General features: G+C 44.8%; 1 protein-coding gene across 5 annotated transcripts in view; it reads right to left on the bottom strand.

Annotated features, from left to right (window-relative positions):
- Positions 1 to 17,771, bottom strand: part of LOC147030421 (transducin-like enhancer protein 4) — a 101,478-nt gene that overhangs the window by 77,137 nt on the left and 6,570 nt on the right. The gene's annotated exons all lie outside the window — the stretch shown is intronic.

Below are 17,771 nucleotides of genomic sequence, written 5' to 3'. Positions count from 1 at the left end.
TAAATAAATAAATAAAAGTCCAAAACTTGAGCAACTAATACAAGTTTCACAAATCCCTAAACTTATTTCACTTCCAAGAAGAGGACAGACAAAGAAGGCTCGAGATGAGGGGTTGTCAACCCAATGGTGAATTTGCAACACAAAACACTGCACAACACTAAAGAGAAAACCAGTCGACACTTCGTCTCATTATATGAAGCTCTAAACGTGGGGGTACACAACACAAATACCGTACGTGCTGCATTCAGCAAAGAGCACCAGAACTTGCACAAAAACACACAAGTACCGGACATTTGTATTTAACCTTGTTGGAACATAATCCAAATCGCCCTTCGCCGTACGTCTTCCTAAGCTCCAAGTTTCTTGTGAAATCATTTTTCTTTTTTCCTTTTGAAAAGAAAATTCTGTTTCAACAAAGTATTGAAAAATCTGCTTTGACTGCAAAGTGTTCGACTTCCTCTTCTTATCACTGTTGTTTCAAGCTTGACAATTTGCTCCAGTCAAGTTAAGGTCTTTTTAAGCTTTGACTTTTCACCTGAAAACAACAACAACAAAAAAAAAAAAAAATCACTGCCCGAAGGTCGTGATCTGCAGGTGTGCTGAAATCTTTTATTAAGAACAGACACGACGGATGAAGGTCAGACTTTTACAATTTTCCATGCATTTCCAAGATTTATTGTTCTCCTTGTATTAATATTATTCCAAACATCAAACACATTGGCCTCGAGCCACCCTTCGAATTTGCAACAAAGCAGTACAGTGCAGTCATTCTGCAATCTTGCTACAAGATCTTCAAATGCTTTTCGATGGACATTTCCCAGTGGCGCTCTGCAGTATATTCTGTTATTTCCTAATCAAACCCTTTGGTAATTATCGTGCTTCAAATTGGCGTGTGTGTGCGTGTGTGCGCGTGTGTCATCTCGGCGCAGATGGTTCTAGGTACACATAAATTATTTATTTACTGTAGACGTGCATCGCGATACTCCACTCCTCGGCCTCCAGATATGCATTGCTAACAAAGACTTCAAGACCTAAGCCAAAATGGCGGTTCACAGATGAGGTCCAGGCAGTTGCAAAAGAAAAACTTTATCTGGAGTATGCAGTGGATTTTCAGGGAGAAGGACATGACTTCAGAAGGACAGGATGCTTTGTAGAAAAGAGCACGTAAAGCACCCCCAATGGTTCGTCGAAGTTTGGGGTCTTCCAATGTTCATTTGCATAGAGGTTGAAAAATCGAGGAACATTTAAAACGAAACAAATAATCTTACTATAATTCACCATCTGTCTGTCTGTCTGTCTGTCTGTTCCCAGGTACCACAAAAACAGCTGAACCGATCGCAACCATTTTTGGGGTGTGTAACTCTGGGACCCCTTGGAGTAAAATAGGCATAAATATAATAACATGACCCCCTTGATGGCTTCCGTAGGGAGCGGGTGCTTCTAGTAAATATAATAATCTCTCCTTTGGGAGAGATAATAATAAGGGAGTTGGAGAGGGAGATGGAGAGGGAGGGGGTGAGAGATGGAGCTGGAGGGAAAGAGGGGAAGGGGGGGGGGATTCTAGCAGATGCAACATCCAGTTTAACGTCCATCCGAGAAGTGACACACACAATGATGAATCACCCTGCCTGTGAAACACCGGGATGACAGTTTACAACTAGGTCAGAATTCAAACCCAGGCTAGACAGCTTAAAGCGGGCGTGCGTACCTCTCAGCTATCTTGCCGTGATGTGGTGATTCACAGCTGAAAATTGTTTTTTTTACTCAATGTAATCATCTCATTTATTTTGCCTTCCAACCTCAGGAAATGTCTCAATGGAGAACCAAGCCACCATATCGCCATAAAAGTTTGAAGAGCGCTTGCCTGAGTGGCTCAAACACTCAAGCAAGCATTCCAACAAAAAATGTGAAAAACTTTTAAAAACGAAACGTTTAATTTGTTTTTTTACATGCGACTATCTATGCTGAAGGGACGGGTCATGTAATGAAAGAAAATCACACAAAGAGGGGAAACGTTGTACAAAATAAAACTGCACATTTTCAGCGAGCGATCCACCGCACAGCCAAACGCAGGCAAGTGGGCCCTGAACTTTGTTTAAGTTGATTTATATATTCAGTGACAGCGCGAGCATTGTAGAGTGCACGCCAATTGGCTGAAGCACTCAAGCTAGCACTCCAACGAAACAGTTGAGGAGCCTCTGGCTTGGCAAGCGTTTAGCGATTGCAGATCAGTTATATAAACACCATGCACCCAGAGACCACCAGAATGTCAAGCAATGTCTGAATTGCACAAATTGAAATTATATTTTTAGCAATCAGAACTTCTGCTGAAGTCAATAAGGAAGTTAAAAATTTTGAAATTCGGCTAATATTAAGAGATTATAGAGGTTATGGCATGTGCAGAAATGAAGTAAAGCCACGAACATCGGCATCTCCAGGCGTTTATAAGCATCATGATGTGTCCAGTGACTTGTGGATATGATGATCAGGCATTCGATGATATGAGTGAGGAAAGTTATAAAAAACAAACAAAAAAACTATCATTGACAAATCGTTGCAGCCTGTTCCAAGTCAAGACATTGTTGAGCATGCCAAAAACAATGGTAAATTAAGACCCCAGTGAGGGGCAGTGAGAGGACCAGGGATAACGGCACCTTGATAAAGGATAATTAAATAAAGCCATTAATCATCTTCAAAAGGGGTGTTTAAATTAACCCAAACACCCAATTTTCAATCATGCACTTCCTTGGAGTTCCCTTAGTGTGCAGGAAAAGTTTGGGGTCACGAGGTTTCATGGTTTTGGAGTTATGGATGAGGCGGACTGATGGACTGACGGACTCACACTGACGTTTATTCGTCTAGGAGGAGCCATGTCTGTCTGTGTTTGCTTGGTTTGTCGTGTTAACCAGAGAATGGTTGAACAGATGTCAATCAATCCAACGGGGGTGGATTAATGGAACTCCCTGGAAGGTTTGTGATGCAAATAAATGAATAAAGGACGGTTTGTGTGCATGGTTATGTGGGTACGCCCATTGAAACTGCAAACACCAACTTGTGATGCTGGTTATCCCAGCATGGAGGGCAGGATCTCCCAGGAATGCTTTTTTGTTCTTGCCCCAAAGATTAGCCATTGCAGCAAAGATCAGTATATTCCCATCAGCAAAGTGATGAGTCTTGTATGCTAGTATATATTATTATAACAATTAAAATAAAGTTGGAAAATCACTTGCAATTGAGAGTTGTACAAGTATGCAAATAAAAACAAATAATAATGTAAACTGCTTTCTTTACATCAAAGAAGAGCAAGTGATTGAATTTGACATCATACGATACAAATATTTTTCAAACAAATTATATGTTGACATGGTATGCATGTGGAAGAAAAGTAGAAAGGGGTCAGCTAAATAGTATGCATGTGGAAGGGGAGTAGAAGGGAATAAATGGATCAAGTTGGGATATATAAAACGAAAAACGAAGGAACAATACAATACACAAGGGAGGGAATGAAAAAAAAATAAAACGAAAAAGGAAGGGAGTTTTGAAGGAAGCAGAAATAAAGAAAAGGGCGTTGGAGGTGTACAAGAGAAAAGGGGGCAACAGCCAAACATTCCATAATTTTTGCATACACAATATGTAAATGGCTCCGAAGCAAAGAGATATTGGACTTCAAGAACTAAATGACCAACCAAAAACCTCCGAAACCAACAAGCAAGTCTTGCAGTCTTTCAAGCTGATGTGGATGCCTGCACATAGGATACTCCCACACGACAGTACAACATTATTATCCCTTTGCTGAAATGCAGTTGCACTACATTCTTCAATTTTGTTTAACGCAACACCTTAAAAGGTGGTCGGCTGCTCGCACACATCCGGGGCAATCCCACCACCACCTGTCCCTTAGGCGCCTTCAATTGGAACATTGGTTTTGTTGCAAGCTCTTGAAGCAGGCTGCCCGATGGGGGATTTGTGGGGTTTTGGGGAGTTTTCTGGCTTCTGAGTTGCTTTCCTGGTTCTGCAGGGCCTGCTCAAGGGTGCCGTTGAAGTCAGTGTTCCCACAGGCTTGCCACCCGAAAGCGAGTGAATTAAACCAAGATGGAGCACCCTGAGAAGCAGCCTCATCATCTGGTAGATAACCTCGGGTCTCCTTCACTGCCAGTTCGCGACCGGAGTAACACCGCGCACGGGATTCTGAGACTCCCTTCTGAGGCCAATAGTTTTAACTGTTGGAATCTGGAATGTTCCTTGTTTGTCTACAAAGTCCCCGAAAGGCCCTCTTCCCGTCGTCCCGTTATATACCGTACACTGGAGACTCAAATTCCCAGATCTCCCGTTCCTCACTGAGACTCAAAATGCTGAACCCAAATCCACTCCCCACCTCCCGTGCCCAAGTTACATCCTCTCCCAGTTTGAGCTCTAAAGCTGGTGCATGTGCTTACGTCCACTTCAATATCTCTGCTACTTGCATATTCCCCAATTTGAACTTTCCAACACTGAATTTTAACTTATCTGGCTCGAAGCCTCCTTCCTCAATCTCAATAAATGAATCTGCTGCCTCTACCGCTCTCCCAACTAAAAATCACATGCAGCTATTTCACCACCTCACTACCCGTGTTAGCCTGGTGTTGGCTTTGTGGTTAGGGCAGCTGTCTTGGGACCTTAGAGTCCTGAGTTTGAGCCCCTGTCAGCCATTGAACTAACACCAGGTGGGTTGACTCAGCCTGTCATCCTTCCAACGTCTGCGAAATGAGCACCAGTGTACCAGTAATCGGGGCAATGCATCAGCAGCACAGCCACACCATCAGCCAAAGATGCTACCCACAGCCTTGTGCTGCATACAAAGGAGGGAGGGGGACTACCTGAGTTGGGCAAATCCAACAATCCTCGAAAATCATTATTCTTGGAGATATCAACATCCAAAACTCCTCCTGGCTTTCCACTCTACACACAATGATCAGACTTGGGGCTGAAGCAAAAGCCTTCGCTATCCTCAATGGCCTCTTGCAATTCATCTCTGGACCCACGAGCATTCCTGACTGCTCCGCCAATAATAGCTCCAATACTCCGAGCCTTTTTTGCACTTCCAAACCTCATCTTCACACTAAAATCTTTGTGGTTGCACTTGTTGGATCATCTGACGATAGTCTCATAACCAGTTGTCATCACTTCCAGCAGCATTAGCATTCTTCATCTCGCTCTCGCATCCTTTGGCATTATTGCTCTGCCAAATGGGACAAACCTCACCAATGTTATGCAGACTATCCCTGGCCAGGCTCCTGTTTCTCCACTGATCCTTCCACTGTAGCAGACCAAATCACTGAAATCATCCTTCGAGGTATGTCTCTTCACTTGCACCACTCATTCAAATGTTGAAAAGCCTCATTCCCCAAGTGGTTCTCCCATCATTGTGCTGCCTCCATCTCTTCAAAGCCTGGAAAGCTTCACCCTCAGATCAGTGTCAGTGCTTACGTGGCTGTCTACCTGCAACAACTGCAAACACATCATCTCCACAGCCAAAGCTACCTTTATCCAATAGACCCCTGACAAGTTCTATCTTCTCACACAGCATGAGTCATGCCTTCTGGTCTTTGGCCAAGCGGATCTCCAGCAAGTTCTGAGAGTCATCTTTTCCACCTCTCAACCCTGATTACTCAGTCCCTAGCTCGAGCAAATCCAAAGCTAACACCTTTGCCTCTCAGTCCAGATAACTCAAATATAACTCCTCCTACTTTTCCTAAATCAAACTCCCTTATGCCTTTCAAAAAATTTTCCACTCGCAAGGTTTGTTACACTGCTCTCTTTTGTCACCAACAAAGCCAATGGTCCAGATGGCATTCCTGCTGTTGTGCTGAAATGCTGCACTCCTAACTGCCCTGTCCTGAAGAAAGGCGACAAGTTTTATCCCTCCAATTACCATCTGATCGACATGACCTCCAAAATCACAGAGACCCTCAAAAAAAGATAACTTTTAACCCACCTTGAACCCTACTTTCTCTTCAATGACCTCGAATATGGCTTCCACAAAGCCAGGTCCACTCGTGACCTCCTGGCCTGCGCTGTCAAAGAATGGTCTTCAGCTCTCGAGCACTTCAGAGAAAGTAGAGTTGTTTCACTGGATATCAGCAAAGCATTTAACCGAGTCTGACGCAAAGGGCTCCAAGCAAAGCTTCCAATGTATGGTATTCAGCCTCAGCTCAGCTCCTGGTTTTCCAGCTTCCTCACTGGGTGATCTGTGTCTTTCTGCATTGATGGTACCCTCTCTGACCCATAAAGCATGGCGTTGGCTTAATGGTTAAGGTGGCTGGTTTAATATTATCGGGTCCTGAGTTTGAGCCTCTGTCATTCCTTTAAAATAACACCAGATGGGTTGACTGAGCCTGTCATCCTTCCGTCATGGGAAGAACGAGTCATTTGAGTACCCTGTGTTGAAGTTGCGCCCCTCGCCAAGGAAAACTGTCTCAACAGTCTTATACATCTGAAGATGCAAAAGGAGTGGTTCTTATTTTATTATTCTCTGAGCCACATCGTATTAATTCTGGTTTCCTCATGGTTCTACTATCTCACCCTCTCTCTTGCTTCTCATCATCAATAACCTCCTCAGAGCTACTATCAACCATGTCCATTCTACTAACATCCATTTGCTGACTGCTCCACCAATGATAAATTCCAGGATACCTCCTCCCAATCACCTGCTGCCGATTTCCTCTCAGCTGTTGCCTGCATCAGTTGTGATCTCAACCTCATCGCCAAATGAGGCTCTGCAAACCTTGTCTCCTTCAATCAGTCCAAGACTCAAGACCTCCTTTTATCAACACAGCCACCTGCTCCTCTCTCAACTCGAGCAGTCCTCCTCTATCAATATGCTTGGTGTTGTGAAATAAGTATCACTGCACCTCATGTACCTCAGGACACGATACCTTATGCACATGAAGGAAAATTAGTCATCGTTGCTCCTTCCATTCCTGGAAAGCCTGGAGCTATGCTTCCATCCATATGTTCATTCCACAACACTGAACACATTCTGCAAAACCGATCTTGGGATTTCAAAACTTTTGAGAAATCTGCAGGAATTAATTTATGGTCATGGTGATGATTTCTCAAGTTCATGTAAGCCATTCCCCAACTCAGATTTATAATTCGATCATCATTGAGTCAAAAGGTGAAAAGGAGCTTTTAGGGTGAGATCCTTGAGTAGAGATGATTCAATTCAAGGATGCATATCGGAGCAAGGCACAAAAGATAAATAATTAAACAACTAGAAGAGCACTCTGTAGAGCGCAAACCTCCGCCAGGCTGCACAGTTTATTGTTTCTATTCCACCGATAGGCCGGATCCACATCCGGGTCTTCACCAAAATCTAATCAATTTGTCCTCGTCATGCACTCAATCTGTCCACCAAGTTTTGTCCGAATCCATTGATAACTTTTTGAGATATCCTGCTCACAGACAGACAAACAGAGAGACAAACAGGGGTGAAAACATTACCTCTGACCACCTTTGGTGGTGAAAGTAAAAAGGTAAGCTCAGCAATGTGGAAAGTTAAAGTGACAATTCACCTTTGGCACACTTTTGGTGGCAGAGGTAATTATAAGCCAACTTGTAGCTTCTAATTTTTACACATCGAGTGCAAAAGTCAGATTTCTTGCCTAAAACAGGACCCTTCGTGATCTTGTAAGATGCATGCATCAACGCATCTATCGCGTAAACACTTCATATCGATGACAGCCATCCATTCACATAATCAGAGGTAGTGCTTGGATTCACACTTCTTTCATATGCAGCACATGGGGGTGGATCGCTTCATTTGCTGGGGGTGCAGATGATGCAGTGCCCCCTATAGGTTAGAGCAAAGATTTTGAATGTTCAAGGTTCCGGCAATAGCTCGCCATCTCTTCGCAAATGACACCGTGGATCATCAACGTCCACCAAGTAACGCGGGCAGATAGACCCCCAGTTTAATGTCCACCTGAGGGGAGGCACGCTGTGAAGCACCAAAGTCCACGCATGATGACAGTTTAGAGCTGGGTCAGGATATAAACCCAAACGACACAGTTTATGGACGAGTGTGCATAACTCGTGGCTATCCTGCCAGCCCCGGATTAAACTCATGGAAAAGCTTTCAACCATTACCCTAATGTCATGAAAGACTATAATTGGCAAATTATACTGTCAAGCACCACTCAGCATGCAGGCCAACAGACTCAAAGTGAAGATATTGTCACAAAGTTTTAAATTATTCAACAATATCAACATTCCCACAGTAGCATACAATTAATAAAATGACGTAATGAAAATCTCCAAGGCCACCGTTCCATTAAAAAAAAAAAAAAAAAAAAAACAACTTACAAACAACATCTTGAACAGACTGTTCCACAAAACCTAATTTAAATAAAAAATAAATAGAAGCATGGGATGAGGGGAGGGGTGAAAAAATAAGCAACAAAACAAAAGTGAGAGAAATTTGTGGTGGTGAGGGGATGGGGGGAAGGGGGGGGAGAATGGATGGATGCTTGAACAAAACATAGAAAATAAGGGGGAGGGGACCCAGGTTTAAAAATCAGCATTTTGTGTACATAATAAGTAGATCCATAAATAACAAGAGTGCAAGTGAGCACAATATATGCCCGAAAAAGTCTCTGTGACACACACACACAATTATATATTCAAACACGTCAATTTATGAAGAACAAGAAGGCATATACAGAATTGTGCTACGACATGGAAAACAGCATCCTGGTTGCCATGGCAACCGCTTTAGATGACGAACGTACGTCACGACACACCGTCTCCACAGTCTGTACCTATGTACCAAATATGAAACGTGAAAGTTGAAAAATTTGGGAGTTAGAGTGCGGACAGGAACAGACAGACGGACGGACGGACGGACGGACGACCGGTATCACATAATATGCCCCGATATATATCGGGCAGATAAAAATCCATGAGAGTTATAATGCAATTAAAACAGTGCAACGATATCTAAAACTGATCGTGCTAATTATACATGCCTCATGGAAGAGTGGTTTTAGTGTTTGAATCATAATTAATGTTGATAAAACAGCAAGTGAAAAGACAGAAAAATGAAGCTGATAGAACATCAATGATTTATTTTCCTCCTCCGAATGGACTGAAAAAAAAAACAAAATGACAAAAGGAGATGCAAAACAGAGAGATGCAATAACAACAAGAAAAAGAGCAATTGGAGATTGCAAACCCTCACCAGGACTTGTTGTGTGTGGCATTTGTGTACTGGTTTGTTACGTAATTAATAAGACACACAACCAGAACTGCCACTTTATAACTGCTGGCAGTGATGACCGGGTACCAAGACGTCCCACTTTGACTGGACACCTAACCCTAACCCATGACTTTTATTATTATTCAATTTAATTTAGAATGGGATTACAATAAATTCAATTCAAATCAAATGGAAGATCAAATAGGTACAGTCCTGCATTGGAGAAATCAGAAGGAACCCAAACAAGTAAAAAGAAAAGATGAAGTCATCAGGAGGAACCTGGATATGATTTGGGTTTCATATGCTACTCCTCCACCCTCAAACCCATCCAGGCACAGCCAAGTGAGCCTGATTAAAAAAAAACAAAAAATGTTCTTTTTTTCAAAAGAACGCAGATCTCAAAAACTTGAATGCTGGCTGCCAGACCATGCATATGCCTGGTGTTGGCTTAATGGTGAGGGTGGTGGGCTTGGGATCCTGGGATCCTGAGTTCAAATCCCACTTGGCTGTCAAATTAATACCAGGTGGGGATGATTCTGCCTGTCATCCTTCTGAGGTTGGTAAAATGAGTGCCAGCTTGCTGGTATCTGGTGTCGGAGTGGCGACCCATCCAGGATTGTGCCCAATAGCCAAGGAGACTGCTCAGGCAGCACCAACGCTCTGCACAGTCCCAATGGATGGATGGATGGACTTTGCCTCCGATCAGGTTGAAATTTAAAACATGCTTCCTCATTACGACGAGATAATAATTCTGAAGTTTCATGTCGATTGATTAAGCGGTTCAAGAGAAATAGTTTTATAAACGATTTTTGCTCAATCCAATATGCCTGGTGTTGGCTTAATGGTTCGGGTGGCGGGCTTTGGATCCTAGGGTCCCAAGTTAAAATCCCGCTCAGCTGTTGAATTAATACCAGGTGGGGTTAACTCGGCCTGTCATCCTTCCGAGATCGGCAAAATGAGTGCCAGCATGCTGGAAAACTGTCGGAGGGGCGACCCGTCCAGAATTTTGCCCAAGAGCCAAGGAGACTGCTTAAGCAGCACCAACGCTCTGCACAGAGTATGGTCCCAATCTCCTCCTCCTCAAATATGGCTGCCAGATCATGTGACTTCATTATTCGTGAATAACATTGTGTCCCCATGGCTTGGGGAACATTTTTGTGAAGTTCCTCTTGATCTGTTCGGCCATTCTGGAGAATTTTTTTTTTTATTGGTTTGAGGGTAAATTTAGTCGGCTGCCAAACGATGTGACCTACGACATCATATGTGTGAACCTTTTGTTCCTCATGTATAGGCAGTCACATGTGTAAAGTTTTGCCTCGATCTGTTCAGCTACTTAAGAGAAGAAGATTTTTGAAGGTTTAAAAAAAAAAAAAAAAAAAAAAAAAACTACAGCTGCCGAGTCACATGACGAAAACGTCCTCAATTTTTTTTTCTAAGGACCATTTTATCCCAAGATGATCCTCAAAATTTTTCATGCTGATCAGATGTAGCGTTCTACCTATGCAATTATGACATCATAAAAAAAGGCACCGATGACGTCATCAAAAAAATATATGATTCTCATTCCACATGAGGAGTCGTTGCTCTGTGCCAAGTTTAAAATTTTTCCTTGGTGTGGTTTCAGAGATCCAGAGGTCAAAAATTTGTTTGTTTTTTATATGCAATATCAAGGCATGTTTGAAAGCTGACACACAGAACATCTAACAAGGGGAGCAGGAAACAGGAGGGATGGGAGAGGGAAGTAGAAAACAGTGGGGAATCGATACATGAGATCTGTGGAAGGGAGAGGGAGGGGGCAGGGTACACGGGGTAAACAAGGAGGACACTACAGGAGCAGTGATTTTTGATTTTGGTAGTTTTACCAGAAGCGGGTTGCTGGTGGACCTTGGGCACCCTGCAGAAATATAAAGGGGGGGGTATGACAGATTGCAGACAGAGTAGGGGGGGCGATGCCAGAGAGGAGACGACAGAACACAGAAAGACCACCGACCTGCCTGCAGCGAGAGAGTGAGGGACTAGATTTATCCAGATCTTCAGAGTGAAGAGGCTGCTGCTTACTGATCCAAGGGATGACAGATGGTACGGCAGAGGGTTGAGTCATCATTAAAGAGATAAAGAGGATTTTCCAGGGAGTCAGAGAGATCATTGATGAAAACGAGAAAAAGAACACGGCCCAGAACGCTGCCTTGAGGAACTCCAGCCTGGACAGGAAGAGGGGATGAGAGAACTCCATTTAGGGCCACACGTTGACTGCGACAGGAGAGGAAGTCTGCGAGCCATGAGTGGAGATTGCCTTGGATACCATAGGAGGAGAGCTTGTTGAGCAGGGCAGGTTGCCAGACCGTATCGAAAGCACGTGATATATCGAAGGAGATTGCTCTGATCTCGTCTGGCATTGAGGATCTCTATCCATTGTTGGGAGAACAGAAGCAGCATATCCAGAGTCGAGTGACCTGGTCTGAATCCAAATTAATGATCGGAAATCAAGCCGTTGGAGAGGAGGAAGGATTTAATCTCAGAAGGAATGATGAATTCCATGATGATTGGTTGAAGTTGATGTTGATGATTGGGAGAAGGCTGATTGGTCTGTCGTTGCAGGGATCACTTTTTGCACCTTTTTTATGCAGAGAAGTAATGTTTGCTGATTTTCAAGCAGATAGCAGAAGACCTTGAGCAAATGAGAGGGTGAATAGGAGCAGAGAAGCAGGTTTTTAGGACACGTGGGCTGATGCCGTCTGGACCTGTTGCAGAATCCGAGTCGAGGTTCGACAGCAAACTCTCCACCTTGTCAGGAGAAAAGGATACAGACTCCAGGAATGGCTGGATGCGACTGGATAAGGTGGGTACAGAAAGCGATGGGGTTGGGACACAAGATTTAGAAGCAAACACAGAGTTAAGGCATTCAGCCTTTTCAGGTGCAGCGTCAACTGTGCAGCCATTTGAGGTGAGGGAGGGAATAGAGGTTGAACATTCACCAGAAACAGACATAACCTAATGCCACCAGGATTTGGAGGAGGGATACAGGTTTGACAGTTCAGACTTGAGATTAGAAAGATGTTGTTTTCTGGCTCTCCTCAGGGTAGACACACACTTGCTCTAAGCATTGTGGAAGGAACTGAGATTACCACGAGTTGAATTTGCCTTCCATGAGGTGAAGGCAAGTTATATTCAGGACAACTGCCTCACTACAATCTTCTGTGTACCATGGGTGGGAGGAAGGATAGGACGACTGAAGACAAGTTGAGATAAATCTGTGTATGAGATAGAGCAAGTTTCTTTGAAAGAATTCACAGAATGAGTTGATGTCAGAGAAAGTAGAGATGAGAGACCAGTCTAGAAATTTGATGGCTGCTTGAAGTCCCTGCCAGTGGGCCTGAGTGAAATGCCAGACTCGACGGCACTGAGGTGGTTCTCTAATAAAAGCCAGAGAGATGTCTACTTTGACAAGTATGTGGTCAGAGGAACTGATTGGAGCGGAGAAAGAACAGCAGATATTTTCAGGGAAATTGGTCAAAATCAGATCCAGAAGATGTAGTCCCAATGTTTAAGGTCAGGGTTGGGAAGTTGACAGATTGTGCCAGTCCCAATATGTTACAGAAGTCTTTTGCTGAAGAGCTATGGCAGGTGAGGGAGGTACCCACACACAACCAACTGGCATGATGACAATTGAAGTCACCACATACGAGGAGAGAGAGAGAGAGAGAGAGAGAGAGAGAGAGAGAGAGAGAGAGAGAGAGAGAGAGAGAGAGAGAGAGAGAGAGAGAGAGAGAGAGAGAGAGAGAGAGAGAGAGAGAGAGAGAGAGAGAGAGAGAGAGAGAGAGAGAGAGAGAGAGAGAGAGAGAGAGAGAGAGAGAGAGAGAGAGAGAGAGAGAGAGAGAGAGAGAGAGAGAGAGAGAGAGAGAGAGAGAGAGAGAGAGAGAGAGAGAGAGAGAGAGAGAGAGAGAGAGAGAGAGAGAGAGAGAGAGAGAGAGAGAGAGAGAGAGAGAGAGAGAGAGAGAGAGAGAGAGAGAGAGAGAGAGAGAGAGAGAGAGAGAGAGAGAGAGAGAGAGAGAGAGAGAGAGAGAGAGAGAGAGAGAGAGAGAGAGAGAGAGAGAGAGAGAGAGAGAGAGAGAGAGAGAGAGAGAGAGAGAGAGAGAGAGAGAGAGAGAGAGAGAGAGAGAGAGAGAGAGAGAGAGAGAGAGAGAGAGAGAGAGAGAGAGAGAGAGAGATGGGATGAGAGGATAGAAGTTGGTCCATTTCTTTGGAGAACGAGATGCAAATGGAATCATCACTGTGTTGTGGACGGTACAACACCCACATAGACATGAGGTGGGAGTGGAAGGGAAGCAATTGCCAGAGGTATTCCTGGGGGTGTGGGGGAGAGGGGGCAGCGCATGGTGAGTGAGGAATAGAGTCTTTGATGAAGAGAGCAACTCCGCCATCAGGACGAGGCTCAGGTCTGTCATATCGGAGGAGTGAGTAACCAGGGAGAAATAATTGGGAGTCAGAGACATCTTAAAGGAGGAAAGATTCTGTTTTGCAGATTGTGTCTGGTTTGTCAGTGGCAACCTGTATGGAAAGAGCTGTCAGGTTTGAGTGAAGGTCCCAGATGTTTGAGGTCCACACTGTTAAGGAAGAGGGAGGGAAGGAGGCTTTGGGTTGCAGGGGAGGGGAGGGGGAAGTGTAGGACAAGGGAGGAGAGGGGGCGGGGAGGTAGGGATAGTTATTGACAGAGTTTGGGGGAGAGGGCCAGATGAGGATGAGAAAAGGCTCGGTGGTGATGGCATGATGCACAGTGGGAGTAATAAGAGGGGGCAGAGGGAGTTTGAAGATTGAAGGAGGTGGAGGGATGAGATGGTAGAAGCATTGTGGATGTGTGGGAGGGGCACTTAGAGAAGAGGAAGTGAGGGGGGAGATTGGAGGGAGAAAGGTGAAAGGGAAGAGTTGAGGGAGAAGGGTGATGGGGGGGGGGGAGTGTTTAGAAAGGTGTTTTCTAGAAAGTTTTTTTTTTTTAGGTTTTTCCAACATGGCTGCCACACCACGTGACCTATGACATCACAATTATCAATATAATTTTCTAGATGAGTAGTCGCTCCTACAGAGAAAATTTCGTCTTAATCTGACGAGCATTTACGGAGAAAAACACAAAAGTTCTGTGCGGACAAACATACAGCCAAACACACAAATGGACCCAAATGCAATACCCTCTCCTTCGGTGAGGGTAAAAAGGCAAGGAGAGAGACCATCTTATTTTCTTTAACAGCCACAATTATTCCCACGTTCTTGTAGGGGAGGTTTTTGGCCCAAATCCTTGGTTCACAAACAGGCTGGCCAAGCCTGATGTTCTACTAAGGTTAGAGCAGGAATTTTGAATTGGTTCATGGTGCTGGCGATAGCTTAGCTCACCTCTTTGTGAAGGACAACATGGGATATTTAACGTCCATCAACTATTTGCTGGCAGATAGGACACCCAGTTTAACATCCACCGGCAGGATGACACACATTGATGCCTTGCCGATCCTGCAAGACACTAGGATGACAGTTTTTAGCTTGGCCAGGATTCAAATCCAGGCTGGCCAGCTTTGCAGTGAGTGTGCATACCTTTAGGCCATCCTGCTAACCCTACAAGAAGAGAGACATAAAGAAAAAGGAAAAAAAAAACAGAAAAAGGAAAAAAAAAAAAAAAAAGAGCGACCCAATAACAAACAAAATGAAGAGACCAAAAGCAAAAACAAACAAACAAAAATCAGGAAAATAAAACAAGACCATTATATGTACCAAATATATTGTTACGCTTCTGGAAACTGCATCCCTCCACCACCAATAGCAGCCAACATACAGCGGTCCCCAGACAGTTATTCCATTAATATACGTTCAGACGGACCCTTCCCTTTTGTCTAGCGGGATAACGGGACAGTGCGTTGTGCAATCTTCATAGCTCGGTCAGATTAAATCTTTGCACTCATTTCTATTATTTTTTTCGCCTCTTCTACTCTTATGGGTCCTCAGCGAAGGCCAAGCAGGCATTACGCCGGACACCCCTCTGCACAAATCACAGCCTGCCAAACGCACGTGCAGCAATAATTTCCAAACACGTACCGAGGAGATGGAAGAAACGGCACCCTAAATGCTGGCAACTTGCAAAGCGCACGCGGCCACGCCTTTTCCAAACTCTCCATTAATTATTATATCGAATCCTTTCCCTCAATTCCCTGACACAGATCAAGGCTGGCACGTTGCATCCCACTGCCTCTGATAACCGCGAACACCATGCTTGATGGCGGGCGGACGCGCTGGCTACGTGCTTGATGGCGGACCCACGATCACTGTATGGGCATGCTCGATGGCGGGCGGAGCCTTGCGCTGACCAGCCCTGGATTAACCATTAAGCAAAATAAGCACGTGCTTAGGGCCTCAAGGGAAGAGGGGCCCCACAGAGTTTTTTTTTTCCGGTGCCGAATTTACAATGGACCATGGTGCAAATGTTGCAGCTGAACCAGGGCCCAGAAAAAGGGGGCCCCACAATAAATGAAAAAAAAAATACATATCCAAGAGTATTATTATTATTATTATTTTTTTTTACACATTTTTTTATGCAATGTAATACTGATGCCATAGCGTTTACTGTAAATAAACCTTCGTGTAAGTTTTGTTCAATTTCAAAAAATAAAATTTCATTTTATGGTTTGGTATTGTTTTTATTTTGGATTACATATTATATATATGGGGGTACCATAATCTTGTCAGTGCTTAGGGCCTCTAAAGGTCTTAATCCAGCCCTGGCGCTGACCACGTGTACAAGGGCAGAGTCGCGCGCAGCCCGTGATACTTTATCATCGTACAGAATGGGGCACAAGTAACACATCTTTGGTCGGGTCTGTGCATGGGTCACAATAACATCTTACCGTCGGACTTTCCTCATCACGACGGCCATAAATGTCTCCCGCAGACGGCAGACATCCTACCGCACCTCCGCCTCGATGCAGCTGCTACCAGGCAGAGGCATGCTGTGCGGCCAGATCGCTCGGGCCGCATGGCACATTGACCAGCACCAAGCGCGGGTCGCTGGGCATGACACGGGGGTTCAGTACAAGGCGATTCATATCACGGTGCTCAGAGCGAGACGATTCTGCAGCTTGGAACCATCTGGCCGGAAGTGAAGTGGAGCCGCTTCCGGTCATGGCGGCCAGCCAGTGTGCTGGCCGGTGCCCAACCAGAGCACCCGATTCAGGAGACAACATCATTTCGGGTCATTGCTCCAGCTACGCAGCACCGGATCTATAAAAGGATGGGTCGTGGGGTGGTGGGAGAGTAGTCGTCGTTCCCGAGTTATTAAAGTGTCGTTCCTGCCCTTCATTCCTGTCGGCTAGTTCTGTCTGGCTTGGGATCGACAACCTACCCATTCGCCTGCTGACTTGCCTTCTTCGCCATCTTCTCCGCCCTTCTTTACCAATTTGCCTGCTGACTCCACATTCTTCACCGCCTCGTCGTCTCTCTCCACCCATTGGTTTCTGGCTCCACCCAAGTCCCTCCCTTCACGTCTCATTCTCTGGACCGACGTTAGCTGCATGAAGCAAAGGACGTGCCAGCTGTCAGGGAGGTATCGCCCAGCAGATCACCCCCCCCCCCCCGCTCCAAAAAAAACCAAAACGTATTGGTGGTGCGATCGGGCAATCGTGCAAGGTATTGAGAGACCATTAGCCTCATCTCCTCTCCCTTTTCATGTGTGTGTGTGTGTGTGTGTGTCCTGGCACCTGTCCTCGTTTAAGTTAAGAGTATACATGAATTATATCGGGATAACTCTGCTCTGTGTCTGCTTTTGTAAGTTGCTTATATATTGCCGCACCTTTCACTTTTCTTGTTATTCCTGCTGCAGACAACAATAAACAACATTCACTGTGCCACACATCTTTTCCTCACCTGCCTGTTAATAAATCCTTTGTAGAAATGTTTCCAACTCGTTTTTGTCTTTTCTGTCATTGATCCACCATGGACCATATCCGAACTTAGCAGGGACATTATTCCCAACGATCTGTTCCTTTTAGCCGGTACGTCCTTGGCAGTGTCGCTCGGCTGCATCTGATCTGGTTCGGACAAGGCGTGCGGACAAGGACAAGGGCGTGTCCCCTGGTAATGTTTAGGAAACCGGATTAATTAGACGGAGGACCCTAAGTCACGTGGTTGAGTTATTGGCGTTCATGGTCGGTTCGCGACCCACCGCGTCATGTAATTATCTGTGTGTGACGGCCTGTAATTCCGGCGAGTCTGTGGAATCCCGAGATAGTGCTCCCCCCCCCCCCCCCCCGGTGGTCTTCTCACCCAACCGCCGGCCTGCAACAATATTCATAAAAATAAATAAAAGAGAACAAGAAAACACGGACATGATACAAAGTCTCCCGCCTTTTGGGTGGTATGAGGAATAGATCTGTGCGGTATGAAAGATAAATCTTAAATGGATTTTGAAATATCACATACACAATCCAAGTTATCAAGATGGTTGCCATGGTACCAAAATTCAGCCAGCCATTGCAGTGATCTCATCAGGTTGAGATAATAT

The sequence above is a fragment of the Eptatretus burgeri genome, chromosome 3 (assembly GCF_056783735.1).
Source record: "Eptatretus burgeri isolate ZD-2024b chromosome 3, Ebu_testis_v1, whole genome shotgun sequence".
Lineage (NCBI taxonomy): Eukaryota > Metazoa > Chordata > Myxini > Myxiniformes > Myxinidae > Eptatretus > Eptatretus burgeri.
Note: the sequence above shows the minus strand (reverse complement) of the source record. Positions and strands in the feature narration are given on the sequence as shown.